Source organism: Grampus griseus (genome assembly GCF_964374135.1).
Source record: "Grampus griseus genome assembly, chromosome: 13".
NCBI classification, from domain to species: Eukaryota; Metazoa; Chordata; class Mammalia; order Artiodactyla; family Delphinidae; genus Grampus; species Grampus griseus.
In genome coordinates this window covers 67,446,931-67,467,418 of record NC_139007.1, presented here as the reverse complement: position 1 = coordinate 67,467,418, position 20,488 = coordinate 67,446,931, and the positions used below count along the sequence as shown (strand labels likewise).

General features: G+C 42.2%; 1 protein-coding gene across 2 annotated transcripts in view; it reads right to left on the bottom strand.

Annotated features, from left to right (window-relative positions):
- Positions 1-20,488, bottom strand: part of AIG1 (androgen induced 1) — a 234,085-nt gene that overhangs the window by 62,262 nt on the left and 151,335 nt on the right. The gene's annotated exons all lie outside the window — the stretch shown is intronic.

The window sequence follows — 20,488 nt, the reverse complement described above, 5'->3', positions numbered from 1 at the left end:
TTTGTGGTAATCGTCGTTTAATTGTTCTAGCTATAGTCCTTCCTTGATTCTCCCTTGTGATCACAGTATCCCAAAGGTTTTTGAGTGAACTTAGAATAGAGCAGACTTAATTGGCCAGTATGGGTAATCTATGATCATGGATGAATGAATGAGTGGATTAAGTTTACTGGTCCCCAAAGAAAAGCAGAGGACAGAAGTAAATCCCAACTATTTAATAAACACTGAGTACAATTATGTATAATGAACTGAAGTAGTGGGTAGGGAGGGCTGTCTTTAAGAAGTAGAAGACCCTCTCTGTCTCCCTTTATCCCCTTCTCCAATACAACTTTGGCCCACATATTCTACAGAAATTGTTCAGTTGGCCTTCAGGTCACTATACCCAAATCTTACTGAACTGAAACTTTAGGCAGCTGAAAAGCAGCAAGTCCAAAAGTAAATTCACCATCAGCCATTTTGCCATGTCATTGCTCTTCTCGTGTTCCCTGTCCATTATCCAAACAATTGCTCAAAAAAGACATTGTGTACATTCCCAACTTTGGCTATGAGCATGTTAGACAAGAGGAAACTTTATCATGTTCAAGTTCATGTGGGTCTAGAGCTTGGGAAAGAATCCTTAGTTAGGTGAAGCCATGATGTAGACAAGCTCACTTAAGAGAAAGGTGTATATTAAGACCAGAAGAGGGCCTGAGAACAAACCTTGAAGAACTCCATGTTTAAAGCTGGATGGCAGAAGATGAGCCTGCAATGCATAGTAGAGGAAGTAGCCAGAGAGAGAAAAGGAAAGCCAGAAAATGTATCATGGAAGCCAAGGGGAAGAAGATACAAGGATGGAGCAGTCAGTTGCATTTAATGGCACTGAGAAGGCAAAATGAGGACCAAAAATGTCTACCAATGTTCTGGCCAATGGAGATCAACAGAGACCTCGGTAAAACCCATGTCCGTAGTTGATGGGGACAGAAGACAAAAGTGCAGGAGATCCTGATAACCCATGTTATCCAATCTAAACTCTTGGTACTAGAATTTAAGACCTTTCCTTCATTGTTCCTCAAGTTGTTTTCAACTTAAGCTTTCATATATAATTTTCAAAGTGTCTCTTTGCCTCAGCTATGCCAGTCCCTCTACAGGTTTCTTTTCTCATTCTTTTTACATGTCCCTTTTTGATTTGCTCTGCCAATTAAGTCTATGAAATACCTTCATTGGCTAGCAGAGGTTGCAAGGTAAGAAGCATTTGCGAGAAGAAAAATCTTTAAACAAAAGTTTTATGAGTTTTGCAAAAGGGTGTGGGTGAGAAGGGAAGATAGTACTCTCTTTAATGTTAACAATGGTAAAGATGAAAGCTTGAACATTAATGTTATTGATAACTTGAGTCATAATTTGCCGGTGGTTGTTCCCAACTCACGAAGAGGCTGAATGAGTACAAGCTCATTTGAATTTATTCAGCATGTTCAATACTCTTATTTTATCACATATTAAACAAGGTGGAAGATTTTATCTTTATTTTACTGGTGAGGAAACTAAGGGATTCTCTAGCAATTGCATAGAAATGGTTCAGTCTAGTGGGAAACAGCTGCCCTTTGCCTTTGGAGAAACCTAGATTCAAATACAGCTGATGTCAGGGACTAAGCTGGAGGACCTTGAACATCTGCTTGGCTTTTCTGATTCTTATTCGTCATCTGTTAAATGGGGATAATAATATTGTCATGAAGATTAAATTATATAAACCCACAGCTGAGCATAAACAGGCATTCAACAGTTGTTAGTTTTCTTTCCCTTTCCTCCTTAAATTTCAAAATCCCAAAAGAGAAAGCACCACCAGCTGCACGTGGATATGCTTAACCTTGAGGGCTGGCAGGAAGTGATGAACGGTAAGGGGAACTCAGCCTCTCACCAAAATGCATGCTTTTGGAACTAAGTCTCCATCTTCCACAGACATTATTTGGCATAAGTAAAAATTAGAACTCATGAAGAGGTTATGCTGGCCTATTGGACTGACTGAGTTTGTCGAGTCAAGGCATAGTGTGCACATGTGAGGAGAGGGGCCATGACTTATATTTCTGTGTCCTAATGGCCCCTAGTACAGTATCAGAACCTACCAGATACCCTAAGAAACAGAAGATGGTGTGTTGGCTAGTTAAAGCAGATTTAAAAATCCTGGCTGAAAAAAAAAATCTCAATTTAGTTTTGACACAAACTCTGCATGACTTGGGGGCAAATTACATAAAACATTGCAACTTTATTTCTTTGCCGAGCCATTTCGAGCCAAAATGTGAGAACAAAAACAAAACAAAAAACCCAACCTAACTAAACCAAACTAAACCAAAGCAAACCAAACTAAACCAAAAACAAACAAACAAACAAAACCCAAAAAAGCAAGCATAAAACTTTCTGTAAAAATATAAATGCTTGGGCTTCCCTGGTGGCGCAGTGGTTGAGAGTCTGCCTGCCGATGCAGGGGACACAGGTTCGTCCCTGGTGCGGGAAGATCCCACATGCCACGGAGCGGCTGGGCCCGTGAGCCATGGCCGCTGGGCCTGCGCGTCCGGAGCCTGTGCTCCGCAACGGGAGAGGCCACAACAGTGAGAGGCCCACGTACCGCAAAAACAAAAACAACAACAACAACAAGAAAAATAAATGCTTAACTGTAACAGTTCAACACATACACACATGCAGGGATTCAGTATGCATTTCCACGGAAAACCCCAAAGACTCACAAGTGTTGCATTTGTACTAATTTCAGAGGTTTAATTTGTTTTTTTTTTAAAAAAGATTTCCTCAATTCTTTGCGAAGGTCAGTAAATGAAGATTTTTTCTTTTAACATTTTTTATTTAAAAATTGCAAATATTCAAACTCTCTCTAATAGTAAACAGCACATATCAAACTTCATTTTACTTTAGTGATTCAGGTGTTATTGACTCCAGGAACAGAATGGATGGAACCCCAGGCGCTTGGAGTGCTCCCTAAAAGCCATCAGGCATGGATCAAGGCAGTGAGCTGCCAGCTGTCTTTGATCCTGACACAGTGACTTCAGCAAAAATGACCTGGGGGCTTTGAAAGGATTCTTTCCAAAATAGCCATTCACCAGAAAGTCATAGGATGTCTTACATATTTAGTTTCTATGACTGCAGCTGCATGCTTTAGGAGCAAATGAGATCAAAGATTGAAAACGTTTCCAAAGCCAATTTTAGGATTTAGGATTTCCAATCCCCTTCCACTGTCACTGTCCTAAGTGAGGAGAGGTAAGTGAGCACTGTCTTAATTTTCCCATCCACTACTGACATTTCTACAAGGGGCTGCAGTCAGAGGAAATAAATATGCCCCAGCTGATTTTGTCTTTTTTTTAAAAAAACAAACTGGGAACATAATTTTGTTTCTTCTGATATTTTAATATACAGAGAATGCTAAGCAAAGAAAGAAATAATCTACTATGGACAGTTGATGGACTGGGAATTCCACACAGAGAAGACTTTGGATTAGGGAAATACCATATTGATAATATGTTTTTATTTCAGCAGGACCCCTTCCTCTCCCTCTTTCAGCTATAAGTTCCATTGTTATCCACTTGGCATCTGTGGAAGATTTTGATTTTGTATGGATTTAATGTTTCCAAAACTAAAAAAAATAAAAATAAAAACCACTGGGCAAGAAAAATGTCTAAACCTATCAAAATGAAAATACATTTTGATAGGTTTTTTTTTTGCCATTTGCCATTTTTGATAGTTTTTTTTTTATTTTGATAGGTTTTTTGATAGGGTTTTTTTTGCCATTTGCCATTTTTGATAGTTTTTTTTTTGCCATTTGCCATTCATTTGATGGCAAATGAAAATCCTAAGTTCTGGTTTAAAAAGTCAGTGACACATATATGCAATAAAAATAGTGGCCCCAGAGATCAGCATATGATAGGACCCAAATAAAGGTACGGGCCTACAAGAGAGGGAGAGAAAGTAATGGGTAGGGGTAACTTTTGAAGTATTAGTCATACTCTATTTTCCATTTAAAAATTTCTAATTTCTTTAGGTTTTTATCATAGGGCCCGTTTCCCTACCACGTGTTTTCAGTGCTTTCCTCTGCACATGATAGAGGCATAAACAACACTGCCTATAATTGGGAAGTTCAACTTTATTTATTTTTGCAGTACTACTCCTATGTCCTAAATTCATAATTGCTTTTTAATTGCTATTCTAACTTCCTCAGATATTTATTTGATTTATAAAACGACATATTTTCTTAAGTACCTAGGCCACCATTTACAAAGGAAAACACTCTAAAACTGGACATCAATGAAAAAAATGCCACATCATTATTTTAGTCATCTCAGCAGGGTAAGAAAACACGTTCTCCAACTATTCCCTAATCTTTGGACAGAGTAATGATTCACAGCCAAACAGAATATCTCAAAATCTAGAGAGGATGGAACAATAGGGTTAATAAAATCACAGAATCTTTGTGAAGCATCAGCATATATCATCCCAACTAGAAAAATAATTAGGGAAGTTGATATAAAGCAATGTGTCCTATCTATTAGCATTCTTTGAAATTCCCATGAAAGGCGTGAACTTTCTCTCCAGAAAAATCCACAAACGCACACACTCACACATTTTCACAAACTATTTATGACCTCCAATCCATCTATGGGCATTATTGGTAACCCCATGTTACGGACTGAAATATGTTCTCCCAAAATTCATACATTGAAGCGTTAACCGCCAACGTGACTATTTGAAGATAGTGTCTTTAAAGATGTAATTGAGGTTAAATGAGATCATAAGGGTGGAGCCTTAATGCAATAGGACTAGTGTCCTTATAAGTAGAGGAAGAGACACCAGGGGTGTGATCATGCATAGAAAAAGCCATGTGAGGACACAGTGAGAAGGTGGCCATCTGCAAGCCATGGAGAGAAGCCTCAGGAGAAACCAACCCTGTCAACACCTTGATCTTGGACTTCCAGACTCCAGACTTGTGAGTAATAAATTTCTGTTGTTTCAGCTACCCTGTCCGTGGTGTTTTGTTAGGGCAGCCCTAGCACATTACTATACCCCATTATCAGATATGAAGGAAAGTGTGGTTTGATTAGTGCTGCTAACTATGGACCTCTGCTGTTTAATACCTGAACTATTCTGTATCAGGCAGCTATTTAAGGAGCTATTCTATGTCACGCTGGCTGATGCTCCTACCTGATAGTTTACCTAAGATCACATAATCAGAGCCTTCCAGAATGGGAAGGACCTACTTTTAAGTGTCTTACAAGCTATCACAACTCTAGTAGCATCTTCCTTAGAAAATAAAACAGAAAATACTTCACTGGAGCTAAAATTGTACATATGTAAGTTAGCAACTTAAACTGGGGGAAAAAAAAAGTACAATAGAATCAACCCATAACTAGTCCACGAGTTCATGAGTCAATAGCTAAGAAAAAGAAAAATTCTCAAGAATTTTCAGCTTCTGATGGTGTTTACAGATGCAAGATGTGTAGGACTTTGTCTCATGACAGGGTCTAACTGTTTAGGTGCCTGGGGAAGAGTCTCACTCAGATAACTGAAGCTGTTTTAAATTTAAATTTCCCACGTATAACATCTCTGGGGTGTCCACCTGGGCCGAAATTTCCACGTAAGGATGGGCCACTTTAAATGCCCAACCCCTGCTTCATGCAAGCTACAGAAGTTGCAGCACAGCAGAGAATAAGGCATGTTAAATACCCTCTCTTCCAAGTAATACTGCAGAGTGGCTTGCCTTCCATCTTCCCATTTTCTCTGGATCTCTCTGTAATTACCAAGACCTGTTACTTCTGCTTATTATTATTTTTGTTTATTACTGCTCACACCGACAGACTCACATAAGGCAGGAGCCCACTACTTTCAAAAGGCATCTTCTCCCTACATGGAAGGGAAGAAGCCTTTGAAGAGGAAACAGGGTCAGTGGGAGTTGAGTTCAAAGCACCCCCAATGGCTAAGAAGCAAGAGAGGACTTCAAACAGGGAAAGGGCCAGTCTTTGATGAAGCTGAAAATTCAAAAGAATTTCTTCTGCTGGCCTAACGGGCAGATTCTTCCACATTGACCTGTAGGGAAAGGAGGTGGCATCATTACTAACCCGTGAGATTTAGTGTAAACAAGCCGGGACCAGGAACTTCAACATAGGGGCTTCGGTGATGCTGTGGTGGATGTTTTTGTTTAGTCTTAAGAATTTAAAAATGATTTGAAATGGTTCCTTGAATTATATTTTCTGAAAGACTTTGAAAGTGATTTGCTCTCCCTGTTGAAACATTCAGATTTTCAGTACAAATATTGAGGACTTCAGAGAATGAGTTCACAGTAAATGCATCATTGATTATCAGCTTATGGATAAACACTTTGCTTGGGGATCATCTGTTCATATACACAGTGTGAAATAATTAATGAGTTCCTGATGGCAGAGGCATAGTACTCCTAACTTCCCTACGTGGCTATGCTGAAGATTTGTTAATTGGAGAATTTGTCCCAGCATCCCAGCTTGACATTTGGAAAGCATATTCTCAAAGAATAACAATGGCATAAATAAATGTAAGTTAGAGTAGTTTGGTTAGTATGCTACTTGGTCTACTCTGGGTAAAATGGCCCTTACCTGGAAGTAAGCCCAGGAATTTAACTCCATTGTTTTTATAAGGAAATCCTACGGAATTCTTAGTTCCAACCAAGCAAGAAACAAATTTTGGAACACGACCCTTTCAAAAATACTTAGGGAATGCCTATGGTACTTACCAGACATGGCAGACAAATTCTAAGATGTATTTTCAATGATACCAGCTTCCTGGTATCTATGCCTTTGTTTGAAGGTAGGCACTGATTTGCTTTTAACTCATGGTATTTGGTAAAGTTTATAAGATACAACCTCTACGATTAGTTTAGACGAGACTGGGGGTTCTGTTTTGCTAGCAGGCTACTTCCCTTGCTGGCTTTGATGAGGCACGTAGCTATGCTGGGAAAGCCCACATAGCAAGACCTAAAGGGAGCATCTTCTGGCCAACAGATGGCTAGAAACAGAGGCCCTCAGTCCAGCAGCCCTTGAAGAACTGAATCCTGCCAACAGCCATGTGCACTTACAAGGAGATCCTTCCCCACTCAATTCTTCTAATAAGACCCCAACACTGGCTGACACTGCATCTTGTAAGAGGCCCTGTAGCAAAAGACCCAGTTAAACCATGTTTGGAGCCCTGACTTCAGAAACTGTGAGATGATAAATATGTGTTGTTTTAGGCTGCAAAATTTGTAGTAATTTGTTATAGAGCCACAGAAAAAACCTAAGAAACCAAGTGTAGATTCATCTAACTATTCCGACCTTACCCATCCAAGTTCAGACTAGCCCACCATCATTTCAACTGGGCCTTCAATGCTGTTTCAAAATAATTTTATTTACCTTATTAACTTCTTAGCATATTAAGGATTTTATTGCAAAATTTCTCTTCTCTTGTTGAATGTCCCTGATTCTCCCGCATTTTCTATTCAATTCTCCAGTATTTTTTGGGTTCCTATACTGTTAGCTGTTCCTATAATATGCACTAAGGGAAAGATGAAGTGGATGGTAAGAATACTCTGAAGTCTGGCAGAAGGGATGGTATCCACATAAATATCTGGTTTTCAAGAGAGAAATAAGTGACACAGAAAAGGGGTAAGGTGGCATGAAAATTCCAAGGAGGAGAAGGTTCTGTCTGTGGGGAGGGTAGAGTTTGATTAAGTTTTGGAGATGGAGAGTAGAAATGGAAAGAAGATATACAGGCGTACCTTGGAAATATTGCAGGCTCGATTCTAGACCACACTGCAAATATTGCAATAAATCGAGTCACACAAATTTTTTGGTTTCCAAGTGCAAATTAATGTTATGTTTACACTCTACTGCAGTCTATTAAGTGTACAATAGCATTATGTCTAAAAAATGTATGTATCTTAATTAAAAAATACTCCATTGCTAAAAATGCTATCATCTGAGCCTTCAGTGAGTCATAAAAGTAACATCAAAGATCACTGATGGCAGATCACCAAAACAAATACAACAATTATGAAAAAGTCTGGAATATTGTGAGAATTACCAAAACATGACACAAAGACAGGAAGGGAGCAAGTATTGTTAGGAAGATGGAGCCAGTAGACTTGCTCAATGCAGGGTTGCCACAAACCTTCAATTTGTAAAAAAGATAATTATATCTGCAAAGTGCAGTAAAGCAAAATGCAATAAAACAAGGTCTGTTTGTAATGAGGTTTATTTCAGAAACAACAGTTTGCTTGATTTAAAGGGAACAAAAGGAAGGGTAGAATGCCTTTCTTATCCAGAGTGCGTATGCAGGTGGTGAAAGGAAGAACAGTGGAAAGAATTGTAAAAAGCCAGGGGCCAGGATAGGATGGAGAAAAAGGCCAGAAAAGTCCCAGCTTTCAAGTTCAGTGCCATCTGAGGCCAGAGGAGTCATTTGGGTGCACAGAACCAGAAAATAAAAAACAATTAGAAGGGCTTCCCTGGTGGCACAGTGGTTGAGAGTCCACCTGCTGATGCAGGGGACACGGGTTCGTGCCCCGGTCCAGGAGGATCCCACATGCCGCAGAGCGGCTGGGCCCGTGAGCCATGGCTGCTGAGCCTGCGCGTCCGGAGCCTGTGCTCCGCAACGGGAGAGGCCACAACAGTGAGAGGCCCACGTACCGCAAAAACAAAAAACAAAAAACAAAAACAATTAGAAGGAAACCAGAGAATGCATTCATTCATTCAACAAACATGCACCTGTAATGTGCAGCCCAGTTCTACTCTCATGAAGCTTGCAGACCACCTGTGTCAGCAGATATAGTCATGCTGTTACCCTGAACCTACCTCAGGCCACAGTCCCCTCTAGTTTGCAAACAAATAGCATCAGATAGGTTGTCTCTCAATGTAAGAACTCTGGAGACTTCCAGGGAACATTTAAGACAGTATAGGTATTACATACCTAGGGGTTCTATAAAGAGTACCATAAATTGGATAACAAAACAATAAAATTTTATTCCCTCACAGTCCTAGAGGTGAGAAATCTGAAGTTAAAGTGTCGGTAGGGATGCAGTGCTTCCAAAGTCTCCAGGCGAGAATCCTTCCTTACCCCTTCCAGCATCTTGAGGCTGCCGACATTCTCTGGCTTGTGGCTGCATCACTCCAACCTCCGCCTCCGTGGTCAGATTGCCTCCTCTCCTCCTCTGTTCTGTCTAACCTCCCTCTGCCTTTCTCATATAACGACACTCATGATCCAGGAGAAGCTCCTCCTTTCTAGATCCTTAACTAATCACATCATTTTGCCATCTAAGTTAACAGTCATTCTTTTGCCATAATAGGTAATATTCACAGGTTCTGTAAATTAAGATGAGGACATATTTTTTTGGTCAAAAATTTTTACATTTCAGTCTAAACAACTCATAGGACTACTTTGAGATGTATAACTCCCCTAATGTTTGGTGTTGTAGTTAGCCCATACTCAAACCAGGGTAATTAGCAGGAAAGCATTTGAAACCAAAAAGCCACATGGTTCCTTCAGGGACAGAGGGTAGGGGAGGAAGAATATAAAGAGCTGCTTCCTGTTGGAGAGCCAGCCTGGATGGGAAAGCATTCATGGAGAAGAGCGACTGAACCCCTGGGCCTGAGCTCAGGGCACACAGACAGCTGGGCTGAAGGGGGACCAGGCCAGACGTCAACACACAGCGGTGCCGATGGGGCTCACCTTGTTCTGGACAGCTGCAGTGCTTTCTGAGAAGCCCCACGGTGCCTGCCATGCTCACAGTTTCCTTTTCCTAAGGGATTTATTATGCATAGCTTGCCATGCTGTATATCCCATGACTCTCCATTCCTGGTTGAAGCCGCCTGGATGAAGAACCAGTGGTTCATCCAAAGCCAGCCTTCTTCAGGCAGTCTGTGACCCTCATGGTGACTTGCTTGTTGCGATATGTACTCGATGGAGGTGCATCATATGGAATCCTGACTGCTGATTCCAGTCTTTCTTTTATTTATTTATCTGGCTGTGTTGGGTCTTCGTTGCTGCACGCGGGCTTTCTTTAGTTGAGGAGCGCAGGGTCTACTCTTCGTTGCCGTGCGTGAACTTCTCATTGTGGTGGCTTCTCTTGTTGCGGAGCATGGGCTCTAGGTGCGTGGGCTTCAGTAGTTGTGGCTCGCAGGCTCTAGAGTTTAGGCTCAGTAGTTGTGGCGCACGGGCTTAGCTGCCCTGCGGCATGTGGGATCTTCCCGGACCGGGGCTTGAACCCGTGTCCCCTGCATTGGCAGGTGGATTCTTAACCACTGTGCCACCAGGGAAGCCCCCAGTCTTTCTTTTAGAGGCTTTAAATGGGAGACACACAGAGAGCATCAGCAAACAGTAGGGTGGGCTGAAGCAAGAGACACAAGAAGAAGGCAGAAAGCAGAAGCCATGAGATAGTAGAAGCTCTGCGTAAACAGAAGCTATGATGTGGGAAGGTCGTCTGTAGCAGCAGCAGAAACCACAGCTGGTTATGGAATGAGAAGTCCAGAGGGAGGAACAGAGATGGAAGAGCTGAGCATTGAACTTGGGAGGCTATTAGAGTTGCTGTCGGGTGTCTAGAACTACTTTCAGATGAAAGGAGCTACTGTCCAGTCCTGGCCTTAACAATGACCTACGTTCGCTTCTCTGTGAGGCCCGGCTGCGAGGCTGCCCAGCTGGTTTTAGGTCTTCCCTCACTTTACCGTGTACCCTCCTACTGCATCCACGTGTACTTCAGTGAAAGAACCTGAAACACAGCCTGCACATCCCACTGGTGTCAATAAATAGTTAATAACTGATTATTCTGCCCGTGTGAAACTGACTGTGCATGGAGGAAAGAGCTTCAAACCAACGCTTTGTCCCCAAAGAAAAAACATGAGTCAAGGGACATCCCCATGCCTGGAAGTGGCTTTAGGATTTTCTTCAGCTGTGGGCATTAACATCCAGTGTGAAAACACTTTAAAAACTGCAATGTATTTGTAAATGACAATTAAATTACTTTGTGGTACACTTGCCCTAATTTTAAAAATATGCATACTATATAATTATGTGCTTAACTTTCGCTTAATACTAACAGCCCCTCTGACAAACCAAAATTAAATGTAAGTGGGGGGTTGGTTATTTCATTTCCCTTTAAAGAATGAACGTGATTTAGATGCTGAAAATGAATATTAGATGATAGGTTGTTCTGTTTCATATATTTTGCAAATTTAAGTTTTTCCGTGGTGGCATCATTTCAGATCTATTAAGCTCTTGATGTCTGCTGCGCCTCAGAATCTCTGTGGAACTTTGAGAATAGATGTCTTACCCTGGGAGATTCTGATTGATGAGGAATTCAACTAACTGATGGGAGCTGCAGGAAGCGGGGGTGGGTTACACCTACTTTTTGCCTTGGTTCAAGTTCAATCGACTGAACTCACATAACTTGACCCCTGGCTTGGTGATGAGCGGGTTGTGTACATCAGCACGTGGGATCTGTGGGTGGGAGATGCTCGCCCCTTTGGTTTTCATCAGTGATCCCTCTCTGTTTGCAGTGTACTCAGAAAAGCTCTTCTCTGGGGGTGATGGGGTACAGTTCCCCTCCCACTACTCCCCTCAAAACCTTCCAGGCCTGACAAGCAACCGAGACAGGGGTTTAGGGTTTTACAAGCTTTAGCCTGGTATCTGCAATTACATCCTAAATGTCAGAGTACTAGAGACATCAAACTGTGCCTTCAAGAATATGTGAGGAAGTATGGTCTTACATGTACCATTGTGATGCACCGTATGTAAACAGGCAGCTCCAGCCCTGCTTTCATGAAGACACTTACAGCTTATGACTAAAATACCTTCCCTTCGCTGAAACTTACATGCATATATGGGTAAGTACTGGTAGCACTTTTTTTTTCCTGTAGAAATAATACAGAATTATTAGTGTCATAGATAATATTATTTTCAGGGCTCATAAAAACTCCACTGACTCTTTTTTTTTTTTTGCGGTACGCGAGCCTCTCACTGCTGTGGCCTCTCCCGTTGCGGAGCACAGGCTCTGGACGCGCAGGCTCAGCGGCCGTGGCTCACGGGCCCAGCCGCTCCGCGGCACGTGGGATCTTTCCAGACCGGGGCACGAACCCGTGTCCCCTGCATCGGCAGGCGGACTCTCAACCACTGCGCCACCAGGGAAGCCCTCCACTGACTCTTAATAGTCATAAGACAGTCCCAGGAAACCACTAAGGAGCACTTGCCTTCTGAGCCAGGCACTGATGTTCATCATAGCTCGATGTGCCAGAGAAAGAACCCAGGCAGGGTTGCTAGCAACTTCATCTGCATTCAGGGGTACAAGAAGCCAAAGAGTCTCTTAGACACTGGTCAGTTGGGTTCTTATGTTTTTGCAAGGAAAAGCCAGAGGAAAACAGAGAGACCAAGAACTTTTGAATCAGATCCACCCAAGTTCAAATCCAGATCCTACTATCTATCAGCAGTCTGATCTCCGTAGACTCCATGAACACAGCAGCAGACAGCAAGGGGTAATGTTTACAGATTCCAGGGAACGACTGCCTAGATTTGAATCCTGGCTCTCCCACTTACAGCTAGCAGCTCTTAGGCTTTTTTTTTTTTTTTTAAGGCTATTTATTTATTTATTTATTTAGGCCAGTTTTTTAACCTCTCTGCATTTCAGTTTCTTCCTCTATGAGATGGGAATATTCGTAATGAAGAATTAACCTACCCAAAGAGAGGTCTGGTCTTTGCTCTTAGCTACTAGGACTTGCTCTCTAGACCCTTGGAATATCCTGCCTGATGGGGAGTGTCTTTGTCTGCCTGGGAACTTTGGCCACCAGCCAATCTAAGAATGTGATTTTATGATGAGGGCTTTGGGCCAAGTGGTAGCAGTTCTGCCCCCAGGAAGGACTGGAGACTGAAGGTCAGCCATGCAGGCAGTATGTGATGGAGCCCCAGTAAAACTCTGGACACCAAGAGCTCAGGTGAGCTTCCCTGGCTGGCTGTACTCTGTGCACAGGGTCACACATCCTCACCAGGAGGAATTAACGCTGTTCAACTGGAAGTTCCACACGTGGATCCGTCCAGGACTCTGCTCTGTGCCCATTCCCTTGGCTGATTTTATCTGTATCCTTTTCCTGTAATAAACATACGCAGGAGCATAGCAGCATTCAGTGAGTTCTGTGAGTCCTTCTAGTGGATTTTTGAACCTGAGGATGGTTTCAAGAACCCCTGAACTTGCAATGGGTGTCAGTAGTGAGGCTGGTCTTGTGTAATTTTGTAGTTGGCTCTCACTGTGGGCTGAACCTTTTGCATTCCCTCATAGAGTTGCTGAGAGGATTACACAAGTTTTGACATGCAAAATATCTAGGACAGGTATATAAATTGCTCAATAAATGTTGGCTATTATTTTATAAACTTTACACACACAAATCATTTTTTAAATGAACACGTACTATGTGCCTGTTTCTGTGTTGAATGGCTCAAATGGATTGTCTCATTTATTTCCCACTAACTCTATGAGGAAACTGAACGAAACTTACAGGGGTTATCTAAGTTAAGCCAGTTAGTGAGCAGAAGCCAGGACTCAAACCCTAATCTTTGTGACTTGAACACAGACCCGTATTTCGTGAAAGTCTATGCTTCTCGCTGATAAGCTAGACTGCGGCATAAGATACTACTGTTGACACACGGGCTACATTGCTATGATTACAGAGGATGTTTGCAAGCCCCCGAGCAAAGTGATCGATCAATGGGAACCACAGCCATCAAGTTCCCCGTGTGTGTCCTTCCTGCATAGAAACACACAAATGTTTCTGCAGGAAAAATCTGCAAGAAGAGCCCCACTTTTGAAATTGCTTCACTGGCTGATAGCAAAGAACAGCACCCTCATCTCAAGCTTGTTTCTTTCTTTTCCAAGCAATTAACACTGTATGATTTTAGCTTTGGAAGGGGCGATCTTTATTCTTGATTGGATTTTGTACTGCCATATGAAATGAATAAACATTTTGGTTTCTGAATTAGAGTGTATCAAATTCCATTATAGTATCAATAAAATGAAAGAAGCAGTACATTTAGTGTAGAACCCTCAGGGGAAAAATCAAATCACCATGAAACTCTACACACTTAAAATCTCTGGAAGCTGTGTTTTTCTCCCACACCTTTTTTTTTTTTTTTTTTTTTACTACTTTCGTATAAATAGATGCCATTTCAGTACACTTTGCTGCTGCACATATCAAAATGCTGTCTAGAAGAAGTGACAATAAATCCTGCAATTTCTCTCTGATGGATCGTACTGATGACATACCTGCTATTTCACCTTTCCTTGGCAACTAGCACTCCAGCCCTTTCTCCTTCTCAGTCTTGTTCATTTCAACTTCCTTCCTTTTTCTTCAATTTCTTACAAATTTGACTTTGTTTTTCATGCTTCCCAGAGTACATTCTGTACTTATGAAAATGTGCTATTAATAGCAATGTTTCAAATTGGGATAATTCCTCAAATTGCATGCTGCCTGGTTGCCAGGGGACCCAATTTTTTATTAGGTTCACTTGGTTCATCTTTGGGGTGCCTACTCACCTTGAAAAGTATTAAAGGGATCCTATAAACCCTGCATAATCCTCCTATGATTTAACTGGCATGGTGTGGGAAAGGGCCAGTACACTTAATTGTCCCCAAATTCTCATTGAAGATAATTATTCAATCCTCTGTTTCATTCTGTTTATACAGATATTTGTTCCAAAAAAAAAAAAAAAAATCCCAGACCTAGGATAATGGCAATACTTACCACTAATCTAGGTTTAATAATACCTTTCCCTCTACCCTGAATGGTTATTGTGAGCTTCGAAAGATATCACGTACATCAGAGAAAGTGCTTTGTGAGCTGTCCTATACAAACGTAAGAGATTATTATAATAGTAACTTGTGTAATGAGGTCTGGCTAGTGTTTAATATTTTGATGAATAAACACAAAAGCCTTGTTCATTAACTGGGCTTTGAGAGGTGTGACGCTCAACTAAAAATGATAATGGGGGCTTCCCTGGTGGCGCAGTGGTTGAGAGTCTCCCTGCCGATGCAGGGAACACGGGTTCGTGCCCCGGTCCGGGAAGATCCCACATGCCGCGGAGCAGCTGGGCCCGTGAGCCATGGCCGCTGAGCCTGCGCGTCCGGAGCCTGTGCTCCGCAGCGGGAGAGGCCGCGACAGTGAGAGGCCCGCGTATCGCAAAAAAAAAAAAAAAAAAATGATAATGGTTGCTGATCCTTAATGCTGCTAATTTAGTGATAACAATGTTACAGACTGTTTCTTCTTTCAAGGTTGAACTATTAGATTAATGGCTGAGCTTACTTCCTTTATAGAGTATTTATTTAAATATAATGACTGCTCAGAGAATGAACCTAAGTTCAAGTTCTCTGGGTTGTCAGGAAAAGGCTATAGGGGTAACAGATGCTATGAGCTTGTGAACCCAAACTGAATTTATGTAGTTGTCAAAGAAAAGGAGAATTAACCTGTAAAATGCCATAAAAGCACCTGAGCAGATGCCCAGAACCCTTCTAAGCTCTTCACATTTTCCCAGCTTGCACAGGTAGCGCATTTTCACAATTAAATTGATTCTCCAAGCTGGTACCCCACTATGTCCACAGTCTTTGGTTTGTGGACTTCGGGTTAAACTGTTGAGGGTGAAAGTCTTCTTTCCCCTGTATCTTCTGCTCCAAGCACATTGTACCTTCTTAGCAGTGACATTATGAGTACACACCCATGTGACACATTTACTGTTACTGGAGGCTACTCAATACGCTGTGAATTCACGGAGCCCTTGTAATAATTTTATGCCCCCAAGGGGTCCACATGCTGCAGAAGGGTAATTTTTCTACCGGAAAAACCCTCAACATCTTTACCTGGCGATCAAGGAGAGATAGCTCTTGACCTTTGGCCTGCCCCTTGACCCCAGAGCCTTACCATGCCCCCACTCAGACCTAAGGCTGAGAAAGCACTGTCACAGATCAAGCTATTCAGAGCCCCCATGCCTATCCCATCTTGACTAAGAGGTGAGCTCTCTCCTCCTTCCAGTCTCCTTCATGTTCATTTCCTCTGGGAAAAACTCCTTCAGGAATAGACAGTGACTTTTCCTTCTGTGTGGCCACACCATTGAATATATAATTCTATCATTTCATCTCAAAATATTATCAGTCACTGTTGCTAGATCTGTTTCCCTCAAGAGTCTGTGAGCTGTTTGAGGTCAGGTGCTATGTTTTATTCATGTTTGCATCACCAGTGCTGACCGAGAAAGTAAACAGCTTTCAACTCATGTGCTAACCGTCATGGCACATGAGAGGAAGGATTCTGATGCCGAATCTTGGCTTGGCGGGGAAGAGTGCTGTGATTGATTAGCTGTGTCTGTGCTGAGAGCAGGTGGGGAGAGCTAAGAGCTTTTCCATAGCGGTGGGAGCTTGATAATGTCTGTGGTGTGGATGGAGAATGCTTTCTGGTTCAAACTGAATGGACATCTAGTCACAGATGAGTCTGGCAAGAACAGATTACAAATACTTGTTGTTTTTTCCCCTCCCTTAACCTCCACTCTCTCCAGAAAATCTCCATCTATTGAATCTTCCTTTCCCCCCACAGCACAGGGGATTTCTCTTCCTATTTCACCCTCAGTGATAGTAAGGCAGTAGTCCAGAGCAATACTTCTGAACCATAGCTGGGTGGCAATATAGAATTATTTGTCTTCTTAAACAAGTTACAGAAAGTCTCCTTCCTCCACTGTCCTGTAGCAATACTATAACAATACCTGTGTCACCAAATAAAATGTACAGGTTGATCTGGGGTGACTTAACATCAGATATCTTGAAAGATGAGACTTCACCTGGTCAAAAGATTCCTGGCATTTTAGAATCTAGGATACTTTATCTGGTTATTTTTAACTGGGAGGTCATCCAAAGAGAGATAAGACTAGGGTACCAAGCAAGTATATAATTATGCGAAAGTACCTTGTCAATTCCAAGAATGCATGAGTTTCTTTCTTCTCTCCTTCCCTCCTCCCTCCCTCTGTCTCTCCCTCTCTTCTTTCCTTCCTTCCTTCCTTCTTTCCTTCCTTCCTTCCTTCCCTCCCTCCTTCCCTCCTTCTCTCTCTCTTTCTTTCTTCTGAAATCCCTATCAATGCTATTTTCACAATTTCACTTAGCATTCCAAGAATATCACTCCAGATGACCCATCCTGGAATTATTTGGCTTTTATTACCTTCTTGAATTGCTTTAGATAAACCACGAATATCCCAGCTAGAATTCCAATTCTGCACTCAGTTAGGCTTTAGCATCTACATATGCAACTGCAAATGTTCCCACACAATCAACTGATTGTTTATCAATGACTGAAAAGAAGCTGGACCAAAGATTACTGTAAACGGAAGGGAATGAATTTATATAAGCCCCGTGGGGTAATGAAAACACCCTCTGGTCTAGTCTCAAGAACCAGCTCTATCTGCCAACAAACTCTATGTGGATCTAGGATGGAAATAACCTTGGCAGAACCCCAGACCTCCAGTGGGTCATCCATCCAGGGCATCAGATCAGCGTCAGGCTCAGTAACACTTCACCTTCCATAGACCACACACAACCTTGAGTAAGAGACAGATCCCCCGCCCCCCCCCCCGAAGTTTCAGTGAGGTTGTCAGGGGCACATAGTCTCAGCCATCATGTGAGACAGTCCTCTTGCAAGATGCCTAAGACATTGCCACTTCTAGGAAGTAGAAGTGTTCTGTTTCTAGTTAGTGGTGGGGGGGCTAGGTTTACCTTTCTTGGGTTTTTCCAATTGAAAACAAACTAATAACTGGTTTAGTTTTATCTGTGGGTGCCATAGTTCTGAGACTTCTTGCACACATAGTGACTGGGCACATAGATTTAGGATTCCCCTATCCCATTCCCCCATGGCATGGGAGTCACTAACTCTGACAGTGTTGCTAAGTATAACAATGGCCTATGATTTGGAGTCAAGATAAAACTGGATAGAAATTCTGGCTCTGCCGATCAGTAGCTGTGAGATTATGAGCAAGTGATTGTACCTCTTTTTCCCTTTATTAACTTTTTCATCTGAAAAACGGGGATAACACTTTTCTTTTCATAGAATTGTAAAATTAAACAAAGTTACATACCTAAGCTGCCATATAATATTCAAGATAGCATAGCCATTTTATTATTTTATTGCTACAGATGCATCACCATGTCCTTTGATGTGAGTCTGGTTACGATATACATGTGATTTTGGTTCTGTTTTCTCCTATTACATCCCAACCCTGCCACTCATACTGAAGTTTGTTTTCCCTTACGGTGACGAGAATCCCTTTTTTGTTATTTCTGAGTTGTGGCTGCTTTCTCATGCCAGAAGCCTTGTTTCTTCTGGACTGAGGCTCAATTCTCCTCACACAGCTCTTACTCCCACTCATTCTAAACCCTTCCCTCTACTTTCCTTTTTACCCCAGATGAGAAGATACACTGACACGGATAAAAACCTGGCTGTGTGACCTTGAGATATTGCTTAAATGTTCTGTGCTTTAGTTTCCTCACCTATAAAATAGGGAGGGTAACAGAACTTACCTCATAAGCCTGTCATGAGGAATTTGTGTGCAAATTCCTTAGAACAGTGCCTGACACACAATAAGCACTGTGAAAATATTTGTTAAACAGAAATAAAAGGAAATAAAATAGAAAGTGGAAATTTTGATAGGAGGTTTAAGAGCAGGGCTGCATGGGAATAAACTCTCTTTGCTTGGCTCCTTTCTTTCTGTTTGTCTTTCAACAACCCATCCCGGAAATGGGAAGATGGTGACAGTCAAATTTGAGTTTGGACCTGAGGAAAAAGTTGTCAAGCAAGTTTGGCTTGAGTCAGGGGTATAGCATGAGGGGTAAAAGGGCACCACATAACCCTAATGGGGCTCAGTCTCATTCACGAGGGCTGGGCTTCACGGGGGATTTGCACTAATTCTGGGCTAAAACAGGGTTTCTGAGTACGCCCAGGGCCTGTCTCTTTCAGCAGCTCTCCTGACCCTGCTAAAAGTGACTTTAACATTTACCTGTGCCCAGCACAGGACCAACTGCAGAGGTTGTGGGGTTTTGTTTTTGTTTTTTTCTGATCATTTTTCTCATGCCCTGTGAGGATGGATAGAAGTTCTCCAGGCGGCCTTGCAAACATCAGCTCAATCAATGTTTGTGTAGGAAAATCTAGAGAGATCTGAGGAACACTGCCAGCGAAGGGCACACAGGAATGTATAACATTTCCGCCTGAGGAATAACTAGCTCCTCATGGAAGTCCTTTCAATCAGACACTCAGAGTGTGGTCTGTGGACCAACACTGGCTGTTGGTACAGATCCACAGAGAGATAAGTACAGGAACTGAGAATAAGCACCAAAAAAAGTGCCACACTAGGGAGAAAGGCTTGTTCTCCTATGGTTTCCTTTCTGCTCTGGACACCATTATAAGAAAATAATTCTGGAAACAATAGGAATCATCCTGTAACCACGAAGCATGAACTTTGAAGACGAAAGGCCCACACAGTAAGGGTGGCAGATCAGAAACTTAGAAGGAAACGAGGTCCTTGGTGGCATCACTGAGCAACTGGAATAACACCAGAAACGCTTACCCTTTGACTTCTTTTATGTGAGAAAATAAATTCCTAATTTTTCAAGTCATTGGTCATGTTTTCTGTTACTTGAAGCCAAAAGCTTTCTGATTAATTCACTTCTTGAAGTTTTTTCCTGCTTTTCTCATGAACCTAGACTTTCCTCTTTTCTCTTTCCCCATAGTTCTAAATCCTGGAATTGCAGGTCCCTGAGAGTCCCGATATACTGGAAATCTTAACTCTGAGAGTCACACAGTTGAGAGATCGTATCGTTTTAGACTTTATAGGCCTGGTCTCTAGCACAGTGAGTGTACAATGTCCCTTACAAAAGTTTGTTAAATAAATAAATGTTGCCCCAATTCTGTTATAAGTTCCATGAGATAAGACTTCTTCATTAATTAATTAATTTATTTTTGGCTGTGTTGGGTCTCCGTTTCTGTGCGAGGGCTTTCTCTAGTTGTGGCAAGCGGGGGCCACTCTTCATCGCGGTGCGCGGGCCTCTCACTATCGCGGCCTCTCTTGTTGCGGAGCACAGGCTCCAGACGCGCAGGCTCAGCAGTTGTGGCTCACGGGCCTAGTCGCTCCGCGGCATGTGGGATCCTCCCAGACCAGGGCTCGAACCCGTGTCCCCTGCATTAGCAGGCAGACTAAGACTTCTTCATGATTGCGTCTCAGGGCCCCGTACAGTGCATGGCACACAGTGGATGCTCAATAAATATTGATATTTGTTGGGTGGATGAATGAATGGGAATTGCTAACGGATGTGATGCTGTATTTAAGGAGTGAGGGATTAATTAGTCAAAGGCACTAATTCAAATTCAAAGCACTGGAGAATTAATATCAAGAGGGGGGCAGTACACCCACAAAGTTAAGCTCTTGCACTCAGGAGCCAGGTGGTGAAGTTTAGGTTTGG